The sequence below is a fragment of the Galeopterus variegatus genome, unplaced genomic scaffold (assembly GCF_000696425.1).
Source record: "Galeopterus variegatus unplaced genomic scaffold, G_variegatus-3.0.2 Scaffold10208, whole genome shotgun sequence".
Classification (NCBI taxonomy): Eukaryota; Metazoa; Chordata; class Mammalia; order Dermoptera; family Cynocephalidae; genus Galeopterus; species Galeopterus variegatus.
In genome coordinates this window covers 49,054-56,810 of record NW_007736319.1, presented here as the reverse complement: position 1 = coordinate 56,810, position 7,757 = coordinate 49,054, and positions in this window count along the sequence as shown.

Here is a 7,757-nt window from a genome sequence, read left to right as displayed (position 1 = left end):
GTTTTGGGGTGAGATTTGCATTTAAATTGATGGACTTTACGTGAAGCAGATTGCCTCCATAACGTGGCTAGGCTGCATCCAGTAGTTGAAACCCTGATAGAACAAAAGGCTGACTTCCCCTGAGCAAGGGGAGGCCTTCAAAATTCCTCTCATTCCTGGTTCTACAGCAGACAGCCTTTGGGCTCAAGCCTCAAGTCTTCCCGAGTCTCCAGCCTGCTGGCCTTTCCCACGAGACTCTGGACTCACCAAGCCTCCATGATTGTGTGAGCCCATTCCTTAAGATAAGTCTCCTTCTATTTATATACACATCCTACTGATCCTGTGTCTCTGGAGAACCCTGAACAATACACCCACCCCACACAGACATCATTATTCTTTACCTCAGCCCTTGTTCCTGTCCTTTAGAGGCACATTCCAATGTGCAGCCATTTGACTCATTGTTTCATCTGTTTCTTTAGTGTCTTTACCAAGTGTAAGCTCCATGAGAGCCAGGCAGGTGTGCCTTGTCCTCTCTGCCTGTGTTCCTCACCCATCCCAGAAGTGCTGGGCACGTAGCAGAAGCTAGTCAATCTTGGTTCAATGAGTGAGTAGCTAAAGTTCGCCAGTAGACTATGAACTGGGGGAACGCCTATACGCAAACCACAGTTCTAACATGCATGAGAACATTGTGTTAAAAGTGCTCCCAAACACAAGGAGATACTACATCACATCCACTAGGATGACTAGAACCACACACACACACACACACACACACACAGACAAAATAACATAGACAGACTCAAAAATAAGTGTTATCGAGGATGTGGAGACATTGGAATCCCTCTTCTTGCTTGTGGGAATGTAAAATGGTGCAGCTGCTGTGAAAAACAATTTGGCAGCTCCTCAGGAAGTTAAATGCATAGTTTTCCTATGACCCAGGTATTCCACTCATACATATATACTTAAGGGGAATGAATACATTTGTTCTCACAAAAACTTGTACATGAGTACTCAGAGCAGCACTATTCATAATGGCCAAAAGCTGGAAACAAGCTAAATGTGCTTCAACTGATGAATGAATAAACAAAATGTGATACATACATACAGTGAGATATTATCCAGTAAATAAAAGGAATCAAGTACTGAAACATGCTACAATATGGAAGAATACTGAAAACACTATTCTAAGTGAAAAAATGCACAAGGCCACATACTGTATGGTTCCTTTTATATGAAATGCCCGGAATAGGCAAATCCATAGAGACAGAAATTAGTTTAGTGGTTTCCAGAGGTGGGAGGGTATGGTCAATGGGGAGTGACAGCTAATGGGTACAGGGTTTCTTTTTGGAGTGATGAAAATGTTCTGGAATTAGATAATAGTGACGGTTGCACAAACTCATCAGCATGCTAAAAATTGACTGTATTGTACACTTTCAAATGGTGAATTTTAAGGTATGTGAATTATATCCCAATTTTTAAGAAATAATAAATAAAACAAAAAAAAAAATGCTATCAAGAGCCAAGTTCTTGTGAGCCGGCAATGGTGCAGAATGCAGCCTCAAACTAACAGTGGCAAACAACCTCCTGTCCCTTGAACAACCTCCATCGCTTCTGCAAGGGTGTCTCTAAATGAGGGTCATACTCATTATCATAAGGACAGTGGTATCAATACTGTTCTCTGGTTTTCTTCTTGGTATGTAAATATGCTTGCAGATGATACGTCATTCTTAAAACTCACTTAGCTAGCATAGGTTTCACTATTTTTTAAATATTGAGATATAATTCACATACCATAAAATTTGCCATTTGAAAATACACAATTCAGTTGGTTTTAAGTCTTTAGATGGAACCTCTTTGAAAACCATGAGTCAAAAACCACTATTGAGGACACATGGTCCTAAGCTTGTCACCTGCCTCTCTCTCTTCCCTCCAGCCCACGCCCTCAATCTCTCTCTTTGTCCACCTCTCCCCCTCCAGATGAAAACCTTTGGGGGAAGTAATTACATAGGAAGCATGGCTGGTAGGAAATGACACACTGGACTACCACAGAAAAATAAAGTAAAACTCCCCCTATGTCAGCTCCCTGGAGGAGCACTGTAGACAGTCATTCACCACGAGCCCAGTCTCAACCACAAAAGCCCTTCTTGTCACCACCCTCCAGCTTCGAGCACTGGCTAATTCTGTTTCGCTTCCTGTAGTGGATCCTGGTTCCTTGGGCAGCTTGTCTGAGTAGAGCTGAGTACCGACAGCTGAGTGGGAGGCACCAGGGCAACCCACAAAAGAAGCCATGGGCACCTCGCACCCTAGGGTCATCTCTCCACTCTTGGGAAGACCCTGGTGGAAGGGAGGGAGGAATCACCCTGCACAGAATTTGCTAGACCACACCTCACACTCACACAGACAGCCTCCTCTACCAGGGGTGTCTGTTCCTTTAACAGAGAATTGAAAAAGACACGAAATGAAGCATTATGACTAGCTCTTATTTCCCATAACCTAAGTGAGCACAGCAGGAGTCATGGGAACCCCTTACTCACTCAGGAAGGTCACAGAAGTCTGGTGTTAGGGGAGTTCCTTCTGGAGGGGAGCAAGGGTTAGCATGGGAAGGCTGCAGCCCACTTGTAAGAACATGCTTGTGAAGTCCATTTTTGCTAGATCTAGGCCAAAAAGTACCTGATCAGAAGGATGGTATGTTCTTTTGAAGTGAAAAATCAACCAGCCAACTCTGACCACAGCTGTCACTTCCTAAAAAGAAAGGACGGGTCCTGTAATCCCTCTTTAAATGTTACTTGAAGCAATCAGTGAAAGCATGGCCCTGCTGATACCTTGATTGTGGACTTCTAGTCTCCAGAACTGTTAGAGAGTACATGTCTGCTGTTTTAAGCCTCCCAGTCTGTGGTACTTGTTGCCAAAGGTGTAGAAAACTAATACAGCCTTTATAGTCAATATCAACATAGGCCCAAGAATGAGCTTTTTAAAAGGTGGTTCTGATCATGGCGCTCCTCCAGGCTAGACTCTGTAGTGCCCTCTATGTCAGACCCCTTACAGCTACTGCTAGGTCCTCTAGGATCTCCTCTTCCCACCCTCAGCTCTCCCACCTTCCTCTTGTCCTGTTCACTCCATGCCAGTTGCACTGGCCTCCTTGCTGTCCTTGAGCAAGCCGAGCACTCTCCCTCTGTGGGACCTTTGTGTCTCCTGGAAAGCTCTTCCCCAGCTATCCACACGAGTCCTCCCACACCTCCCCTGCTGCAAGTCTTCTCTCAGGTGTCATCTTCTTGGTGAGGTATACCTTAGCTACCCAATTTAAAATTGCAGTCTACCCCCCACTTCCAAATCTTTTTATTCATCTCTGTTTTTCCATCTCATTTAGCAGCCTTCACACGTAGTATACGATTTACCAATCTATTACGTCTTCTCATCAAGCTAGAGTGTAAGCGCCACGGGGAAGGCAGTTCTGTCTATTTTGCCCATGAAAGCTGAAACGTCGAAGTCACTCAATAAATATTCGTTGAATAAATGAATGAAAATGAATGAATGATTCTGTTAGGACAAAATTGTGGTATTTGAAAAAAAGGCATCTTTAAGGGTAAATAATCCACCTCCCAATGAGTTGTGAAGACTGAATTCCTTGGTTACTTTATCTTCAGGCCACATCTCCCATATCCATTTTATCCTGGGATCTTTCCAAGTAAATTAAATGAGGATTAAATGAGAAAATGTATGTAAATGCAGCTAAAACTGTTCTTGGAACTAATAAATTATTTCCCCTCCACTTTCCAATAGGTATGGGATTTGATTATCTTGAAGGAGTGTGTTGGGGGCTTCTTTAATATGAGTCCTTCTAGTGACAGGGGCACACCATCTGGGTCAACAGCTGCAGATAGCTCCTGGCACCTACACCAGAGACTGCCCTTCCAGACTTGTGTGTAAGCAATGATGCACCGCACGCTGACCTGATGGGGTGGCAATGCCAAAGAGGCAAGTTACAGAATTTCTGGGCTCCTGATGCAACAGGCCTTTTCTCTCCATTTGGGTATAGTTTTTACCGTTGATGACTTTGTTTTGCTCCTCAGCACCCTCCGGCATTTTGTATCAAAGCACAGTATCAACATCAGAGGGACCAGAAGTAAAAGAGTGGTTCATCTTCGTCAACATGTACTTGCACAGTGAGTTGCAGGTAGACACAGTCTCCCACTCTGGGAATCCCAGTCTTTGGGACTTGCCTTTCCAGGAGGCAGTGAAGTCACTTGGCAATGGCTCTCTTTAATGAAACGAGACACATATCTCTTAAAGGAGAGCCTAGGTAGCTGACACTTGTTCCAATTCACATTTTTCTTACTCTCTTGTATTGAAATCATGCAAGAATTCATGAAATCTTTCTCTAATGTTTATTCTTCATTGAGTTCATGGTCATAATGCTAATAAAATATAATGCTAATAAAACCATACCCTAGAATCCCTGAAAGAAATATCTTAACAAAGCATCTGAAAATTTCTAGGGAAACAAATTTCAAATGAGAAAGGATTGTCGCTCTTACATACACATTATCTCATTTAATCCTCTCAGGAGGTGAGTATTATCATAAAACTATTGACTACATAAGTTCAGAAAATGCCACAACGTCACTATATTACTTTCCTAGGGCTGGCATAACAAATTAGCACTAACTTGGTGGATTAAAACAACAGAAGCAGATCTTCTCATAGTTCTGGAAACCAGAGGTCTGAAATCAAGATGTCAGCAGGACTGTTTGCTTTTGGAGGCTCGAGAGAAGAATCCTTCCTTGTATCTCTACCAGCTTCTGGTGGCAGAGGCAATCCTTGGCATTGCTTGGCTTATAAACACATTGGTCCAGTCTCTGTCTCCATCTTCACATGGTGCTCCCCTTTGTGTGTCTCTCTATGTGACATATCTCCCTTTTCTTTCTTTTATAAAGATAGCAGTTATTGGATTTGGGGCCTATCCTAAATCCCAGATAGTCTCATCTCTAAGTACATAATTTAATTACATCTACAATGACCTTCTTTCCAAATAAGGTCACATTCATAGGTATCCGGAGTTGGACTTGGACATATCTTTTGGGAAGACACTGTTCAACCCACTACAGCCACTAAGAAATGGCAAGGCCAGGACTCAAACCCAATTTCATCTGATTTTAGCATTTTAAATCAGTACTGCCTTCCCTGGTGATCCCAAAGGAGCTAACACAAGCCACTCTGGACATGAGCTGGCTTGAGAAAATTTGCCTCTTTTCCTAAGAAGTTTTATTTATAACTTTCCCATAATTTATCTGGATTCTCAGTCTATGTCCTGAGAATTCTTTGGGAAGTGTGTGAGAGGCTATTTTAATGCTAAGTACTATGTTCGGCACCATCCTTCTTCCCAGGAGGAGTTGACGCTGTTGTGAGAGAGAGCCACAATGCAGTCTACAACAGAGCTTCCAGGGACAGCACCCAGGTGAACAGTGCATTTAGAAAGACGCTGCTGGGCCGGCCCGGTGGCGCACTGGAGAGTGCGCCGCTTGGGAGCGCGGCGGTGCTCCCGCCGAGGGTTCGGATCCCATGTGGAGACCGGTTCCCACTCACTGGCTGAGCGCGGTGCGGGCGCAACACCGAGGGTTGCGATCCCGTTGCCAGTCCCCGGTACGGGGGCGACACCGAGGGTTGCGATCCCGTTACCGGTCAGTAAAAAAGACAAAAAAAAAAGAAAGACGCTGCTGACATGGGGAGTGGTGCTTTAGACCTATCTATGATGTTTGAATTTTTTTAAACAATAAGAATGCTTTGGGGTACTGTGCAGTAAAGCATTTTCTCAGCAAGTCTGGGTTGTCCAAACCCTGCACATTTCAAGGAAAGGTTTAGTCCATGCTCAGCTCCTGGGAGATAACGTGCAAGCCCTTGAAATATCCTGCCTGATAAATATCTTTGTTCACCTGGGAGCCTTGGGCCACCCCAGATACTTTATGCCTGGAACTTATGTAACTTATGATGGGGGCTTTGGGCCACGTGGTATCAACTTGATCTTTGGAGAGGCTGGAGCAAAGTCAACGACTTTGGGAGGTTTCCATGCCTAGGTGACATACACTGACCCCCAAAAAGAATAAATCCTGGACACTAAGGCTCAGGTGAGCTTCCCTTGTTGGTAATACTTTGTGTGTGCTACCACACGTTGTTGCTGGGAGACTTAAGCATTGTCTCTATGTCCTCCCTGGGAGAAGACAACTGGAAGCTCATGCCTGCTCTCTCCTACACTCCATCTTATGCATCTTTTTCTGTTGTTGATTTTAATCTGCATCTTTTCACCATAATAAACATCACCATGATCATAACAGCTTTGCTGAATTCTGTGAATCATCGAATTCTAATGAATTGTTGAACCTCAGGGTGATCTTGAGGATCCCCAAACTCAGGAACTACTGTCTAATAAATGTCCACAATTTTGTTTTAACAATGCATGGTTCCTTCAGCATTCAGTTCTGGCAAAGTCCTGCTGAATTATAAGCTTCATTATAGTAAGAATTGTGCATTTCTATATTCATCTTTATACCTCCACTCCGCCCATGACACACATACGGAGCTTTGTACGTACTGGGTGTTCAGGGAGGATCAAATGGAAATGGAATTAAATTCTGAGAGTGTAGTGAAGAAGTATCTCCTACAGCCGGAGTTGACTTATGCTTCTCCCACCAGGCATTGGTGAGCGTGGCTGTAAATAGTCTTCTAAACAGGATTCAACCCTCACTTTACATTGATCACACAATGAAGACAATGAAGACCACCTGAGGCCTCATTTGGTGGATTTTAAATGATAAACTCTTCTAATCTGGCTCTTATTCTTGAAGTCTCTGTGTTCAGCACTGCAGTCCAGTTAAGGCTAATGTGTCTGAATTGATCCTGATATGTTAGGCCATGGGCATTCCCTCTTCTCTTCACTATTGACAAGAGATGACTGACTTTACAAAGAACAGCCTTTGAGTTACAGCTTCTGCAATTTCTGACACATGTAGTGTTGCTATGCCATAGTAAGTGCAGATTCTCTATGAATTGAGAGGTTTAGTGGAAGGCAGTCCTGGGGCTGAGCAACTCCTTAAGATGCAGCTTTTAAATAGATGCCATGACCCTGCAAGAAAGGCAGCAAGGCAGCAATGTCCTCAAGAGGTTATTTATTTTACAACTAGAATTTTAATGAACTCCTCCAGGTTGGTCAAAAGTCTTTGTCTTAGAAGAAACAAAGCTGGTGAGTGGTTGAATTGTGGCAAATATTAGGGTCTCTCCAACTGTCCAGCTTGAGCGTACTTCTCAGGGGTCTCATTTTATTTGCTTTGACATAGGATTAAATCTTTTCAGCACATAATACCAAGTGATAATCTAACAGGCAAATTGATCAGAATGCACTAAAACAGACATGGTGGGCCCTGAGCATAGGGTGGAGGCTGTACCCTGCTGGTACCCAGAAATAGTTGAATATTTTACACTCTTGCTTTTGTTCAGTATGTATGTTGTTTCACATTTCAGTATTTTCACCAGCAAATTTGTTTGGGGGTGAAAAACAAAACAAAATGTATAGGTCAGTTGATTTTCAACAAGAGTACCGAGATGATTAAATGGAGAAAGAATAGTCTTTTCAGCAAATGTCCTGGGACAACTAGATAACCACAGGCAAAAGAGTGGAGTTGGACCCCCACCTAGTTTTGTCACTAACAAAAATTAACTCAAAGGATCAAAAATTTAAGTGTAAGACTTAAAACTATAAAACTTTTAGAAGAAAACATAGGGATTTA